Below are 17849 nucleotides of genomic sequence, written 5' to 3' on the forward strand. Positions count from 1 at the left end.
AACAGAGGAGTTTTGTAACACTTGTGTATATCCAATACTGTATGGACTTGTCTTGTAAGGACTTGTTTTGTCACAACTGAAGTGACATATCATGTAAAAAAAGCAGAAAAAGAATAAATCTATTAACCTGCCGTATAAAAATGGTCTTCTTGAATCAATCCTAATTTTACATTCGTGTAATTATGGATTATTTACCCAGATCCAGTCTTCTGCTCATAGAATAGAAATTGTGAAGGTGCCTGGCACTAGTAAATTAGATAACAAAAAGGGTGATTTGTCATTATTACGGATCATTAGTTCTTTTCATGTTTAAACTTGCCCTTTCCAAAGACAGACTTCCTTTGGGTGTCTGGAAGATACAAAATGCTTCATTTAAGGCCCAGCTGATCTGTTGGTCATTGCACTGCACTGATTCTGCCCTTGCCTAGAAAACAACATTAGAAGCTACATAAAGTGTGAGCTAAGAAAGCAAGGTGCAAGTGGACAAATAAGTCTTTGCCAATAGACAGATTGTAAGGTCGGGAGCTTTATCAGCAGCCAAAATGGGAAAAGTACAGTTTTTGCACCTTTTCCTTGGACTGGTACATCCTCTGTTCTGCAGCTCTTTAAGAAAAGAGATCTCTTAATGGGGGATACATGAAACTCCCAGAGGTTTGACAAAACTGTCTGAACTGGACCACTTGGAAATGATGGCATCCTAAAATCCTTTTCTTTGAAGGAAGGAAAGTGTTACTGTGCTGCCCTCTAATGCTCACAGCCTTGCATTCACTTGTGGATGGAGAGGTTTGAGGTTAGTGTTGCTTAATAAGCAAACCACTGTTTTTGTGTCTGCTCTCATCACATAAAATTGGAAAAACAGGGCTTTATGCTAAATTCCGTGTTGCTTTTCCTATGCAAGCACACTTGTTATTATGCAGTGAAATCATGAATTATGGAGTGCTTTGGGGCGGTAATCCAATTTGTGGATATTTCATTTGGAGTGTGCCATGAGTGAATTGTCCCACTGTGATGTATTGCTGAGCCCTAGGCTCATAGTGTCACTGAGAGGTAAAATAAGGCAACTCAACACAACTGGGAAAAATAGGGGAACCATCCTTTTACAAAATTGTGATAGACATGTCAGGTTCCTGTGTCTTTAAATTTTAGAGCATGTAGAAATGATGCTCTGTGGTCTATTATATCTTGCAGAACCATTTCACAGGATCACTTAATCTTTTTCAGGAGTTTCCCTACACTGAGTTTCTTACTGTTCTCCCTCTGCATCACCTAAAACCCTATGAAAACTTAAAACTGCCATCCTAATCCAAGAGTGAACACCCAAGATTTGTCCTTTCATACCTCCTGTTTTGCACTTAAATAGATGCCAGCAGATCCCCCACTTCTTCCTTGCAAAGAGATGCAGAAAAGGAGGAAGCAGAAGTGGTCAGGAGCTCCAATTTAAGGCTCAACAGTATTCAGGGCCCTTTTAACTTCAAAACTTGACCTTGAAGTCTGAGAGCTATAGCAGCAGCCACACAATTATTACTAGGATGGAGGGCAGGAGGAGGAAGAGGAGGGAGGATAGGGAAGCAAGCAGAGACACATCTCCACAGAAACCCAGTGAGGGTTAGGATCTAAACTAGCTTATCAAGCCGCATAAATATTAATCATACTGTTTAAGACTATATTCTGCTCCATCTGCAGAGTTGCACTCTAAGACGTGTCTCTAACAGGTCATGATGTCTTCAAGTGTCTTTTATTAATAATTAAAACACTATATCTTGAATTACCAACTGGTTCATGGAAGATATTGCTGTGTTGGCAGTGTCAGGCAGGGGAGAGCCTAGTGCATAATGACAAGGTGAAGGGGTTAGGTATGCAGCCTTTTGCCTTTCTCTTCATTATTTACATTTCAGTGCTTCCTAAAAGCTGTGAGAATGTACCCTTCTTGTGCTAGGATCCTGTTCCACACCTCTTTTGCCCATCTGCAAAATGGCAATGCTTTCATTTGTCAAGATCTTTGAGGCCTGACAGTGAAAAGCCTTATAAAGGAGATGCTCTGGGAAAGAACTTCTATGCCCAAGAGCTTGTTTGTTAAAATGTACTAATGGCATTGTTAAATGCCAGCACCAACAAATTTTGCTCTGTCTGTGGCCTTAGTCGGTAACAAACAAGCTCTCTCCCTTCAGGTTCTGGAAAAAGAAAATTCACATTAAGGAAACAAAAATATACATGTCAGAATTCTTTTCTGCCAAGGAGGAACAGGAGAAAATGCAGCACAGTGATTCAGCAGAGCATCAGCAAGGACTGCTGAAAGGCATTAGCAACTCAAGTGGTGATGGTGGAGGAGTGTCAGAGCCATGGACTAGCAAGTGGAAAGGTGGAAGGATGAAAAGCCAGCTCATCATATGGCTTGTAGCACACAGGAATATGTGTGTGACCAGCAACCGCCGCCCTTCAGGGATCTCAGCCATAGGAAATGAGAGCAGAGTAGTAACAAAGGGAGAAGATGCAACCAATCCAGATATTTTAACTCTGAGCTTGTGTTTCTTTTTTCCACTGGAGGTGAATTTGCATCTGGCAACAGGCATTAAAGTGTGTACAAAGGCAGGTCTGTGGCTCCTGGTCTGCCATGACAATAAAATGCAGGGAATGAAGTAGAAAGAGACAGCATTGAGGCCACACAATGCGAAAGAGACTCTGCAAGATAGATGTCCAAGGAAATAATATTCCTAGCATTGTGGTTGATATGGTATAATCCCTACTCTACCAAGATTATGGGTTTAGCTATGGATGTGGTGAAACTGAAGCAACCAGGACTCTTCTGGAGTGTGTATTAGAGCACATCCATGCTTGAAATTAATTTTTTCTGGCCACTTGTGATGTACTTAGATCACTCTCTGTTTTATGAAAATGTGCAGAAAAACTGAATCTGTGAGCACCTGTATCTCAGGCCATACTTAAATCCATGCAAATAGGTGTTGCACGCAGTTATGTTTGAAATTCCTTGTGTCAAAAATCTCTTTTTGTCTTTGGAATGGTGCGAAAGGATTTCAGAACTGAGTTCACATCATTTGCAAAACAATGTCACCCACATTTTTAATTCCTATGCACATTAACTTTACATGGGGATGGGGGAAGGGAATCTCTGATGAGAACAGTTGAAGTTCCCAATGAAGCTGTTGGGGAGCTACCTGATTTTTACAGACATGGGAATTTACTTGTTCTCATCTAGTCATAAGATTTCTTTAGGCTAAAAGAAGCCTGGATGCCAAATTTATTAGACAACAAATCTGCAAGAAGTAAAAGAAATCCCTCAGAAGCAAATGCTGATGAGATTGCTTAGAAAAAGTTTTGTACAGTATAAGACACTCACACAAATGGAGATGAACTTTTTACTTCCTTTTTGGTAACTATTTTAGCACCCATTACCTCCTTTGCTTTCCTTTTGTGCTCCTTCTGTCATTGTTTTCTAATTCCATTTTCTCATGATAGCTGATTCACAGGAGGCTCTTAATCTTTTGGCAAGGTGCTGTAATTCTGTGAAAAAATATTAGATAGCTAAGCTGAGGGAAAAGAGAATTAAGGGACATGTCTGAGGTCACACAATAGGTTAATGGCTAATCACAGTTTGAATCCAGGAACTTCTAGTTATTAGACTTTTTTTGCAATCGACTGTGCTGTCTCCTGGAACTCTGAAGTGCTATAATATCACTTAAAAATTGATATAAGTGTCGCATAGGTGGAAATTAAAAATGTGGTCAGGAGAAAAAAATTGAGTTATTGGGAATCATTAACAAGCTTCCAACACTGATCACTTCTTAAACAAACAGGCTGGATTCTGATAAGACATATCTGACACCCTCAGAACAATTAATCAAGTCTCAGAAGTGGCAAGCTTCTGTAATAATATCTTACTTGTAGATCACTGAACATCCACTGAAGACTGTGCTTGTAATAAAAACTTTCTTCCTTTTGTTTCCGTGGTGGAATATGTTGGCACTTACTGCTCTGCTGGGAATGTTGTGTGGGAGAAATTCTGGACCAAGGCAGAGTACTGCTCTCCTTTACCTGTCTCCTTCCAATTAAACATCCATAGATTTATGTCTTAATAAAACAGCAGTTATACTTTCTTTCTTTCAGTTCAAACTTGCAGTTAAAAACCTCTACTCCACACATAATAAGTGCTGTCTGCAATTGCTTAAATTGGGCATAAACATTCATTGCCTCCTTAGCTAACAAATGCAACCTTGCTGTTCAAAGGAATGAGGAAAATTCCACTCAAGGTCAAGTGATCTGATGTTTCCAGGCAGCCTCATTACCCACATTAGCACTGTAGAAGACGAGGCAGAACATCTGGTAGTGCCATAATAAAGATAGAAATGTATGCATATTTGCTTAACTCTTCATGTTGACGTTGAGCCTGTGCTTAATTTTGGGTCAATGTCCTGAAAAGCTGCTAGTCTCAGTGTTTAAGATTAGGCTCAAATGGTTTCTTGGTCTCTACAACTCCTTATGTCCAAAACAAAACCATGGGGATACTGAAATTATCATCTCTTGCTGCTTGGCAGCACTATCAGATTTCAGGCAGAGATGGCCCAGCCAATCTGATATGGATTTTGTCTCACACACCTGACACCTACGAGGTAGCTCTTTATTGGAGAGCTATTGGCAATTCTCTGTCATTGTGTCCATCAGCAAGGTTTGCTCACCATAATGAAAATGAGTAACAAACCTGGAAGAAAAGAGGATGCCTTTGCAGCACTAGAGTTTTTGAGCTCCTCTTTTACTGCCCTCTAATGAGTTTATTCCCCAGTGGCTTTGCTTTCAGATTCTTTGGAGGGTGTGGAAGAGCAGCAGCATCTCACCAGTTCCTGCAGGAGCAACCGTCCTTAGCTTATTTGAGGTGCACAGCTGTCATTAGCAGAGCTCCTTGTTTCTTTGCCTGACTCCCATCCTAATGAGTACTTCTGGATCTATTTTGCATCCATAGGTTATGATCACATACTGACAGCTGAAAGACATTTCTCTCAGGCTTTGCATTTTTCCTGGAGTCTGACACATCTGAGGTGTGGAAGGAGGGAAGTGTAAGATCTGGCTCTACAACTCCTTGTCATGTGGAAACACTGCTGCTCAGAGTATCTTAGTATGGAATTTAGAAGAGCTTTTCCTCCCTTAAAGGCAGGGTAGCACTGCAAAAGAGTAGTGCTGGGATGAAAAGCTGCCTGAAATACATGTTCAGTACAGCCCATCCACATGGTCTGACTGCTTTGTATCCTATTGGCACTCCTGTTTGTTTCAGTGCAGTGCACATGAATCTATTCAACATTCAGAAACTCCTGCTGCAGGTGCTATGCTCATCAAAACCTTCACTTTTTGTGATCAAAAGATCCCAGACACTCTCGCTCCCAGAAGGTCCAGAAATAAAGTCATGAAAACAAAAAGTTATCCAAAGGGTTGCTGTGGGGTATGCTGTGTTGGTCTGGACCTAGATGCAGAAGGCAGCCAGGAAAAAGGTAAGATGCTGCGTGGGGCAGTGTCAGACATGAAACTGGTCCTCTCTCACTCCCACCCATTTCTTCCCTACCTACATGTCTTCATTTTAAAATGTAGAAGGGATATCAGGATCGTCCTCTAGTGAAAATATTTCAGCCTCAGTCATCATAATGCTGCAACCAGGAATAATAAACACACACTTATAGTGACTGTTTGGAAACTGCTGCAGACAGAAGCACAGGAACAGTACCCAGTGATTAACAGTGGGCAATGCTGCCTTTTCTAAGGTGGCCTTATAGTGGAGTTCCATGCAGAGATGTGAAACCAAGATAATCTAAACCCACATTTCACTCCATATGTTGTATTGCCTTAGCACACTTCCTTGCCTGTATTTTAAAGTGCTTCAATTCAGAGTAATTTAAAACCTCATCAGTACTCACTAGAGGGTTGGGGTTTAGAACCTCAGTCAATTAAGTCCATGCGGATGAGTAATAGGAGTAAAAATCACAGTTTTCAGACCAGAAAAAAAGAGAAAGGAAAAGAAGAAAAAAGATTCTATAGCCTAGCTATTCAGAAGCAATTATATTTTTAGTTACACAGAGAGACATTTTCAGACTTCTAATTGCTCCAAATCTATCTGCTAAAGAGTCATTACATTCCATTTTAACCCCTCTCTGACACCAGGAACTAATGCTGTAATTGAACTGTGTCACCAGTGATCTCAGTTCAAAATCATTAGTGGAGTTGTTCTTTTTCATATTTGCTCTAACATTTCTGCTCATTGCTTACAGGCATGGGGCCAGATTTGCTGCCAGCATATGTGGGTACAACACCACTGAGATCGGTGCTGTTGTGTCCAATTAGGCCTGTGATGAGGTTGGCCCCATGTGCTACGAGCTTTCATTAACCAATATATTCCCATTACAGACTGTGATCTGTTCACCCAACTACATCTTCTTAAACATGTGGCAATGCAGTAGAATAAAACTCAGCAGGGTCATGCTATGAATTCTCCCCATTTTTATGGTTTTTTTCTTAATATCAGAACCCCATCTTTAGGTAATTTCATATCCACACACGTGATTCACATTTCACGTGCAGACAATCAAGGAACAATATTTTTTATAGAACTTGGGTTGCTGTGTGGTTTCTGATTCCTTGTTTATAGCAATGGGTATTTCCATCTCCTTTTTCTCCACAGACCTTAACTGAAGAATGAGAGAAACTGAATCAGAATATCATGGTAAACATGTTAATAAGGTTCCATGCAGCTTATGTGTTATGGGTTTTGTTGCACTTATGAAAAAAAGAAACATTAAATGTCAGGGATATTTCTAAATGCAGGCTTGTAAGGTGATATTTAACCATAAACAGTATGATAGTTATTGGCAACTGATAATGTGAGTCCTATAGCAATCTGTTAATTAAGATTCCACCCACATTTCTAGTTTAAACTCTGCCATAAAAATATGCTCTGTACTATAATCTGGAACACAGATTTTAGCACAGCAGTGGTTTTTGTTTTGTTTTTAATTCCAAAAAATCGTTCAGCCATTTTATAGCTGAGGAAGGCAAAGACTTAGCTAGAAGTTTCCAAGCCCTCAGTTATGATCTTGCACAACTCATCTGAACTCAAGATTAATGCTTGCAAATGCAGTAACTCAATCCCATTCCCATGGCATTTGACAGCTTAGAGCCCAGCATTTAGTCAGCAGGTACTGGAGGGGTTTGCTGGTGCCAGTGTCTATCAAACCTGATTCATAACCTGCCTTACTCCTCTGAGCATGTGCAGGCCAGACAGATGTCATTATTTATGACCCAGCTCTGCCTGTGCTCCCTGTGATGGAGTGTGCACCACTTGGCTGTGTTAGCACTTACTGCAAAGCTCTCCTCAATATAACTCTGAATTCAGCACAACCATGCAACCAGCATTTTCTGGCTCACATCTGATTAATGCAGAGCATAGGAGAAGCTAGTTTGTGGCCATCTATATGTTATTGTGTAGATAGAACCTGAGGAGAAAATACTTTCTGGGCCAAACTGTGGCTCACAACCTGTTGGAATGGTTACATTGAGATGAGCAACCCAATTTCCATTTTTACCTGTCTGATATTGAAACCAGGCACCCTAGGGACAGAAAAATGAGCTTGTATCTGGGTCAAGTTCCTGGTTAACTAGGTCACTGCCATGAATGTTCCACCTGCAGCCAGCTTTGCTCCGAGGGGAAGAGCAAATGCCATGGGTGACACACACAATGTTGGACACACTTCCAACACTTCCATCCAACAAAAAACAACTTCTTTCCCCAGCTCAGTCAGCCTGTGGCTCAACAGCCCTTCCCTCTCTGAGGAGAGAGCATCAGTGCTGATGGAGACACACAGTGGTATGGAGTGTAGAATGGATCCTTGGTAAAACCAACCCAGAGGTGAGAGGGAAAAAAATGGACAAAAAATCCTCCCAGCTAGTTTTAAGCTGCTTGGTTTCCCAATCTTATTCACTTCTGGCTGTATCAACACTTATGGCCTCATCCACCATAAGATCTGATGCTGGTCCAGTGGGAGAGCAAAGCGGACGAGAGTGCAGAGTAATCTGCTGTAACAGCACTGCTGACTGAAGGCAACTTAATGTGTACAGGGATCTGTGGCTCAAAAATTCAGGTATGATGGTGTAGTGATCACCAGCATCACTCTGTAATCTGCTATGTTTGTTTGAGAACTCAGTTTTTGACTCAGGCTATGACCAATGCATAATAGTGTAAGACCAGATTGACTTCATGAATCTTTGATCTGGTTCAAATTAAGCTTCTTTCTTTGAAGTTTAATAAGAGGTTTTATGTCCTTTTTACAAAATTGTATCTAAATTTACATTAGTTTTACTGTTATTATGTGACTACCAAATCAATAATATTATCTTTTTTCAGTATTTACTTAGCATAATAAAAGCTGGAAAATTACCTAAAAAAAGTGAAATGAAAAACGTTGCCCAAGCACAAATGGAATTAAAAGACTCTAAAAAACTCCATACTCCCAGCTCCTCTCACTTTATGTAAACATTAGCCTGAGCTTCTCTAAGGCACTCAGTACTGTTTTAGCTCAATTCCCTGAGTTCAGCACCTGTCCACGTAAGCATCCCTGGCCTTTTCATGGCAATTGGAGGGCAGCTCTGTGAGACCTTCCTAACAGCTCTACTCTACAGCAGATCACAGATCTGCCCCCCCCCATTACTTCCTTCATTTACCCAAAAGGTACCTTCCTCTCAGCCATACTGAATGCATCCAGATCATACAGGAGCATAAATGCTGATTATTCTTATTACCTGTTGGAAAATAATAATTATCATTACGTTTCCAGAATTAGGTTCCACATTAATGTCTTCCTGTGGTGCCCTTTATATTACACCATAGAAGTCTAATCTGCAACTAGTCTTTCTTGCTTCTGTGGGATTATTTTATCACCTTAATGTTCCTCTAATAGACAGTATTTTTGGCACATGAAATGATGAGTGTGTACTGTAAACCAATTAGGCTTCATTTTAAAAAGAAACTGTGATAGGCTATGGAAAAACATCATGAAGCACTGAGAAATGCTAGAATTTCTTGATAGCTCCTGCCATCAGAAACTGTGTTGTTTAATCATTCTGCTAAACCATTGGAACTGTTTTATTTTTAGATTATATGGCTCCTCTGCTAACCTTTTTCTTGTTCTGTAGAACTAATTACCATCCCATACACTGTTGCAAATACCTTGAGTTTAAAGCAAAAGTTAGATTTATTCAGTGATTCTTTCTAAAAGAGCAGGAAACAAAGACATGCATGCCCTCTAACTAATATTATTCTGTGGAAAATTTCATTTCAGCCACCATCATATTTTAAAGAGTTAATTTCCATTTTGACTGTGTTTTATTAATACGCCACTGGAAGCTTATAAACACTTCAAGGCTTTTAAGATTATGTTTTTGCAAAAATGATTAATTATGCAGTGTTATGGATTATGATGCCCTCCTTTCCATGGTTTCCAGACTTCTTGCTTGTTGTCATGTAGCTCCAACAGTTCGATGAACACAAGAATATATTTTTCCCTGTGTGTTCTAAAAGGAAGTGTGATTCTTTATAAAGGACATATTGCAAATTGAAAAGCTGCCATCACACAGTCAGGTTGTCCTGTGGTTTATATCATAAATAACGGCTCTACACTTCCTAAAGACTAGTTTAGATCTTGTGCAGGACCCCAGACTATCAGCTGCAGAGACTGACAAGCTTGAAGCCAGTAGAGACAGTGGTAATCATCAAGACTGATTTCCCACACAATACAGACCATCTACATTCTCTCACTATTTCTTCCAAAGGAGACAATTTTTCTTCCTGGAGCATAAGAGCTATTTTATCTCTTAGACAGCAAAGGGATGGTGTCACCTTGTGCCATGTCACCTCATTTTTTGACAAAACAACGTCTGAATAGTTCCTTAGTAATTCTTAGGTTCTTTATAGATCATGTGAACCAGAGCTGAGTAAATCTTGAAACAGGTATGTCTACTGGAGAGTATCAATTTCAGTTCTTAATTAATATAGACAGTGTGTCCCAGCCCTCTAAACACAGATATAGCTTTCCTACTGTCTTCCTGAGAATACCACAGTGAGTGAGTGGATTTATTCCCAGGAATATTAGTGATTTTCTCAGTACACACACACTTCAGAGAAATTACACTTTTGACTTAATTGCAAATTCCCATATCAGAAACCTGATAGAGCAGGCTTGCTCTACTCTGCTGGAAGGGCATCCCTGGGTTCCAACAAAACTGTTTTACAATTGCAGGCAGAAGACAAGTGATGCGCCAGGAATTGTGCATTGATGCTGCTTGTCTGCAGGGCAGTGTGATGGCCAAGTGCATTCAGGAGCCCCAGGGCTTCTCTGCTGATGAGGCACCAGCAGAAAGATGTGGCAATCATGAAGAATCACATTTTGACCTGGCCTGTCCACCCATGTAGAGAAGCATGGTAGGGAGGTAGAGAAATCTCTTATACCCTCGGGGATCTTTCTTGTTACAGGAGACCAGCAATCTACGTCTCGTGCAGTAAACAGGCAGACAGGGGGGCATTCCTCTTGTCCCTGATATAGTAGCAAGCTCAACTGAGCTTGCATGGACAAGACAATAGAAGAGCCTAGAAGGCAAAAATGACCTATCTCCTCCCTAGTCTAGGGCTGGGGGTGGAGGGGGTTGCTGTGACCTATAGTCTGGCGTGCACTTTTCATGTGGAGCTGGACAGACACATGAAGCCTTTCCTCCAGGGACACTGGGAGATGGAATTCTTGTCTGCCCTGAATAGTTAGCATGGAAACCATTTACTTTTTTTCATGGCTAAAATGCAGCAGCTATGCCTGCCATCACTCTGTTAGAATCTGACATAGCAATTCTTAATCATGCTTTGGCTTTTGTTTTTGCTTTCCATCCTTGTTCTTGGAGGGGTTGGCACAGCTGATGAATTCTGCCTTGCATGAAATTCAGAGAATGGCATCGAGCCCATGTTACAGACAGAGCACACTGACCAAGAGTGTGTGGACACGTGGCACCTTTTACCTACGCCTAAGGTGACAGAAGGAGCTGCTGCAGCCCTCCCAGTGCCATTGCAAATCACTGTTCTCACAGCAGACCCTACTGCTCCTTCAGGCTCCTTTAGCTGCTCATGGAAAAGCTCCTCAACCCATTCCACCTCAGACAAGTGGGCCCTGTTTGAAAGGGTGATGAGTAAATCTCTGCTACCCCATCTGGATTCAGGTACTTTCCTGAGAGCAGCTCAGGCTGTCTTGCCTCTAGCAAGGATGGGTAGCTAGGAGTCAGAGTTGTGCTGATAACCTCTGCAGCTGGCACTGCTGCTGCAGCTGGAAAAAGGATGCATGCTCACACAGTGACTTGCCCAGGGTCCTACTGTAGCATAAAGAGACTTACAGTTGCTTTAGTTAATAGGCAGAATACCAGCACAGGGAAGGTGGGAAAAAGTTCACAGCAGAAATTCTATAGTGCTGTAAAAAGAGAAGAAACAAGGGAAGCAAAGGGGAATAACACTTTATCAGAATAAAGTCCTTTATTCAATATTAGAAGAAAGCACATTTTTTTGTCATTCTTCACTTTTTGCAACAAAGTCTGTGTACAAACAACTCCTAGTTTTATGAGGCAGCTACCAAAAAATCCTTCTTCAAAACTGTTAGACAGTGATAATTAAAGCTGCTTTTGAAGAGACTGGATTTGAACCACTGCTTGACAGGAGAGAGCATTATGCAGTATCCTGTGTTCCCTCTGCATCACACAGCCTTTCTTTTGCAATGAACTCACTCCAAATGAAAGTTAAATCACATCAGACAAACACATAATGAGCTTGTGCTGCAATGTTTAATAAGTTAATCAAGTATGTTAATGATACATATTTACAAGAAAGGACTTTGACTCAAAATCAAGTCGGAAAACAACAAAGGCTAGTAATAAGAACAGCTTTGCATTGACAAAGTCCAGATGAATATGAGATAATTTGGGCATCAAAAAGAGAACAGAGAAACTGGTAATAGATGGAGATATGAAGAAGAGCTGAATTTCACAGCCTATCCAATTACAAAAGTCATTACTGATGGGAATAGCAAAAACAACTTGTCTATACAGGATATGAGTGGAACTCAGTGGATTAAATTGTCTAAATCTGTACCACATTTCATATTTATTTTTAAAAGTGGTTTGATATGTGGAATCTGAATCCCAGACTCTTGGAACATCTGGAAGGTCTCAGGTTTTTGGTTGGTTCATTAGAACTTAGGGCAGTTGTGAGTTTAGGGTTTCAAACATTATTTCCCCCTTTACAACATAAAACATGCTTGGAGTAATTTGGATTGAGGTTTCTATTTTTCTCATCAATTTTCATGTCTTTAAAAATAAAATGACTGGAGTAGAATCATTTAATTGTGAAAGAGCCCATTTTAGATAATGTGATTGGTTGACCCTGGCTGGATGTCAGATGCCCACCAAGACCACTCTATCACTCCCCTCCCCAGCTGGGAGAGGAAGAGAAAATATAATGAGAGGCTCGTGGCTCAAGATAAGGACAGGGGGAGATCACTCACCAATTACTGTCACTGGTAAGAGAGGTTCAACATGGAGAAATTAAGTGAATTTACTACCAGTCAAAGCAGGGGAGAATAATGAGAGGTAAAACCAAACCAAGAGTCACTACCAGGGTCACTGATGAGCTCAGCCTCAGCCAGCAGTGGGTTTATCTTGGAGACAGCTTACATCAGCCCTCTTGGGCATGGGGAAATTCCCAGCAGCTTCTCAGAGAAGCCCCCCTTGTATACTTCCCACCACCAACAACTGGTCATTCAAACCCAATACAGATAAAAGTTTTATCCTCTCTTGATCTCAAAACCTTGAGACACATTTAAATGGTTAAAAATGAAGGAAGAATAAAGTGTATCCCAACTGGGACTTAGCTATGTCTTTCACTGAAGAGAATTTTGTTTCCACTTTCTTTCCTTTAGAGAGGAAAATTATTGGTCCAGATGCAGAAATATTGCTTATAGTTCTAGTGCTAGCTTGAAGCAAGCCTGAACCTAACATCCCTGAGTTCAGATGCACACCTACTATGCTGTATAATCCATTTACTTGGGTACATTTTGTTCATCTCCCCATTCTCAAATCCTTATTGGTCCCTCAAGAACATGTTATGTCTATTAATGCTCAATGTCTATTTGGCTGACTCTGCTGCACCCACTTTGCTTGAAGGAAAGCTCCTGGGGGTCAGATGGAATTGGACCTTAAATGTGTATTTAAAGTATCTGTGTTCTCGTTAAAATATTTTTCTTCCTTGAATTTTCATAGGTTTATTCTCAGTGGTAATAATTCAAACTTGGAATTCAATGATGCTCAACCATTTTAAATTTCTTTCATCATACATGTTTATTTTCTTGCATATTTTCATGTATTTTAATTTAGTAATCTGGTTTTGTTTTGCAATATTTGTCCATAAATATCCATTAAACATCCTGTCCCAAAATGGAGGCTGCTCTTAAGCAACATGCTCTTGGCTTTTTGAGCTTTGTGACTCTTTGACTGAATGGTAGAGACTATTTCTGCTCCCTCTCTTGAAGGGCAGAAGTGCTGCAATTTAGATAGTAAGGAGCAAGAGAGCTCTTCGGATACCCAGCATTTTCTGTGCTTGAGTAGCCAACACTCCAAAGGGCTGATTTATTTTTCAAGGTTAACACTTATTAACAAAGTATGATTGTGATCTGCCAAATATTTTATGTCCAAAATTCAACTTTACTTTTCCCTTGTAAACTTCATAACCCAGATGTTACAACCACTTGGAGCTACCAATGATGACTCTTGTTAACTCATTATGTGTCATCGGCAGTGGCTTTCAAATGACAGCATCACAAAATCCCACTGAAGTCCAATGGCCAGCAGGACAGATTATCTGATGTCTCTAAAAGGTTTTGTTGGGCTGCTTTGACAGCCAGAATTCAGCATGCCTCAGACCCTGGCAGAAGGGGAGACTGCAAATGACTGCATAAAGGAACAGAAGCTTTCCTGGTGCTGCTTCCCTCTTCCTTTGTTTCTTTCCTGCTCTTATCCTGAGGATTGCTTTCACTTGGTCCTTCTGACTGCTGCACTTTTGCTTCCCAGTTCTTCTCTCATCAGTTTTTTCTGATTTTTAGGGTAAAACACAGAGACTAGGTAGCAAGGAGATGTTTTGTTCATTGCAGTGAATATCTTTTTCCTTCAGGGTTAACCTTATTGCACACGCTGAAGTTTTCCTGTATTCTTCTTGGCTTCTTTTTTTTTTTACTTTCTCTACACTGAAAAGCTTAGCCTCAAAGTGCATTTTTCTCTCAGCACTTGCAGCGAGGAGAAGAAAAAAAGCAGCTGTGCCATAGCTTTAGTTTTTAAATTTCCTCCAATTGTTGGACAAACTATCTTTTTTCCACTACAGCAGACTGTATGTTCTATGTCTAGCTAAGAAATAATGGAAAATAATAATGAAGCAGTTAACACATTGAATAGTTGTGTGAGACAAGCACTTCATCCCTGTGTGTCTTTTCTGCTCTTCATATGCTCCTGTTTAGTCCCTGTTATTGTTCACTCAGCATTTTATAATGACAGGCATATAAATATTATAGAATCATGCAGCTGGAGCATGCCTGAATGCAAATTACCTCGCAGAGGAAATTGTGTAGCACACACAGTACCTGAAAATAAAGATCCAGATAATGAACATGGAGAGTCTTTAGTTGTGAGTGGAATTGCACTAATTTACAGCAGCTAAGGATTTGCTTATGCATATACCTCAACAAGCAGGTGAAAACCAGCTTGTCCTGTTCATAATTGGCATCTTTCTTGGCACAGTTCCTCTCACCAGCCCAAGATTAGATGTAAATTTACCTCATTCCCTCAAGATTGAAACACGGGGGCTTGAGGGATTTGACTTGTACATGATTTAGGTATAAAATGGTTTTAAGTGCACAGACATGTCAATCCAGCACAAAGGTTAAATTTCTTCAGGGGGAGAAATCTCTATAGTCTTGTCCCTTTCCTTGAAGGGAATAAAATAAAATAGATAAAATGCCAGACAGTTCAGGAGACAAGGAGCAGATTTAGAAAATTGTAATGAAGGGAAGACAGGCTCTTTGGCAAGGAGCTGATGCAGCATAGCTACCAGAGAAAGCAAGTCAATTGAGCTATGATGACAGAAACTGAAAATTCCTTTCTCTCTTTGTCCTTTACAAAATGTAAAAGGGTTTATTATACCCCCATGACAACTAATAGGAGCAGACCTAAAATTAGTTAAATAAACACAGTCCTTTCACAAAGAAAATGAATTTTGCACCAAAACCTCACCAACAGTTAACTGTTCGGGATGTGGCAAATTATAATAACAAATGCTATAGAGACAACAGTTTGGGCTAAAGTTCTAATACAGTAATTTTACTTGCACCAAGTGTGTGCTTCATTTTAATTACTGCTTTGTGAAAAACTCCAGTTACCTCACATACCACACAAGCTTTAAGGAAGGATTTGTAGTGCTTCTTGCCCTTCTATTTTCCTCGTGGAAAACGTTGACCTGTCTGCCTGAAGAGCCATTGAGGTTCTGAATCAGGCAAGGAAGGAACAGAGAATACCCTTGCCTTACATCTTGAGTGGCTGTTTACACTTCAACAGGAGCAGACTGAATCAAAATGACACTTTCTGATACTTTGTGTTATGCAAATTTCTCCACACGGGGTAATGCCAGCACACAATGTGGTCCAAAGACCCACAGAAAAAGACTTGCACAGAAATTAAATGTGAGCTGAGTGAAAGGCTGCTGTTAGTTCCTAGGGCCAAGGGCCAAATGTCTTCATTTTGCAGCATGTGGAGAAACACTCAGGAATGAGGCAACCACCTAGAGCAAAACACAGACTTCACATAAACTTTTAAAGACATTGCCCAGGCACTGGGAATGAAGGACCTATGTGATAGCAGAATGTATCATCCTATCACCACACAAAAAATTCTCACACCTTTAATATAAAATGAATGGAGATGTCTCCAAATGATAGATATGAATTCTTCAGCACTGAATACCAGCAGTGTTATCATGCTTGGTTCATTGTGACAGCAATGAAAAGCATATTGTACACAAACTAATACACAGCAAGTTCTGCTGCATGTTGGGAAACATGGCATCTGTCACAATAACACAACCCCCCATGCATGCCCCCATCCTATTTTATTTTTGTAAGTTTTGTCAAAAAAAAACATGAATTCATCCATAGTTTAAGAGGGATTTTGCATATAAAGAAACCAGAATTAAGTTCAGAAGCTGCCCAATAGTATAAACAACCAGTATCCAGGTAATATCTCATCTATCCAAAAATGTAGCAGAAGGTTAATTAGAAAAATACTTTAAAAAACTTTTCAAAAAAAAATTTCAGCACTGTATAAATACTATTCAGTCATGGAATTCCTCAACCGGACTTGAAAACCTGCCTGAAGGTTCAGCTGGACCATTGCTATTCCCTCCCCAAACAAACCTGAGATAAAAGTGAGCTAGGAAAAAAAAAAAAGTAAAGCCTATGCAATTGTGCTCTTGAATGTCTGGCCAGGTTTCTTGGTAACGTGACATCAATGAACGTGTTTGTTTTAAATTCCTTGAGTGGTCGCTAAGCAAAACGTGCAGAAAGGTCAGGGCAGCACAAAACTAATACTGGTTTTATTACTACTTTTTTTATCCTTATTAGCTCCCTAACAGGAAGAAACTGCAACCTCCATCTCAGTGAAGAGCAAGAAAGGAGCAGGGCATCTTTCTGAGCTTGTCTTCCATGACACATTCATAATTTTGGTTTCAGAAGTATAATTTCAGAAGTATAAGTATTATTTACTAATACTACACTAGACACCAGTACTCTTCTGCTGAATTTTGGGGTGAACCGGTGTGTTATCATAGAATCATAGAACTGTTTAGTTTGGAAAAGACTTTTAAGATCATGAATTCCAACTTTTAACCTACTGCTGCCCAGCCCACCATGAAACCATGCCCCAAAGTGACAAATTACACACCTTTAAATATCACCAGGGATGGTGACTCAACCACTTCCCTGGGCAGCCTGTTCCAATGTTTGACGATGTTCCAACATTTTTGATAAAGGAATTTTTCCTAATATTTAATCTAAACCTCCCCTGGTGCAACTTGAAGCCATTTTTCTCATGCTATTGCTTGTTCCCCAGGAGCAGAGCAACCCCTACCACAGTACAAATTCCTTTCAGGTTGATCTAGAGAGTGATAAGGTCTCCCCTGATCCTCTCCCTGAACTCTTTTTTCACCAAGCAGATTTCCATACACTGCCCCCAGCATCCAGTGCTGCATGGGGTTGTTGTGACCCCAGGGCAGGACCTTGTTGAGCCTCAGGTTGTGGATCTGTCCTGTCCAGATCCCTTTGTAGACCCTTCCTGCTCCTCAGCAGGAGGAGTCTCCTGTCCAGCTCAGTGTCATCTGCAAACTGGAGGATTGCAGGAACACTTGATCCTCCTGGCCAGGTCATTGATAAAGATATTAAACAGGAGTGGCCCTAGCTGAGCCCTGGGGAACACCACTGATGACCAGCTGCCAGCTGGATGTAACTCCATTCACCACCTCTCTGGGCCTGGCCATCCAAACAGCTTTATACCCAGCAAAGACTGCTCACAGAATCTATGAGCAGCCAGTTTCTCCAGGACAATGCCATCAGAAATGTTGCCAAAGGCCTCACTAAAGCCCAGGTAGACACCATCCACGGCTTTTCCTTCATCTACTCAGTGGCCTCATAGAAGGAGGCACAGTGGTCAAGCAAGACCTGCCTCTCATAAACTCACACCAA

Source organism: Molothrus aeneus, chromosome 1 (assembly GCF_037042795.1).
Source record: "Molothrus aeneus isolate 106 chromosome 1, BPBGC_Maene_1.0, whole genome shotgun sequence".
In the NCBI taxonomy this organism is placed as follows: domain Eukaryota; kingdom Metazoa; phylum Chordata; class Aves; order Passeriformes; family Icteridae; genus Molothrus; species Molothrus aeneus.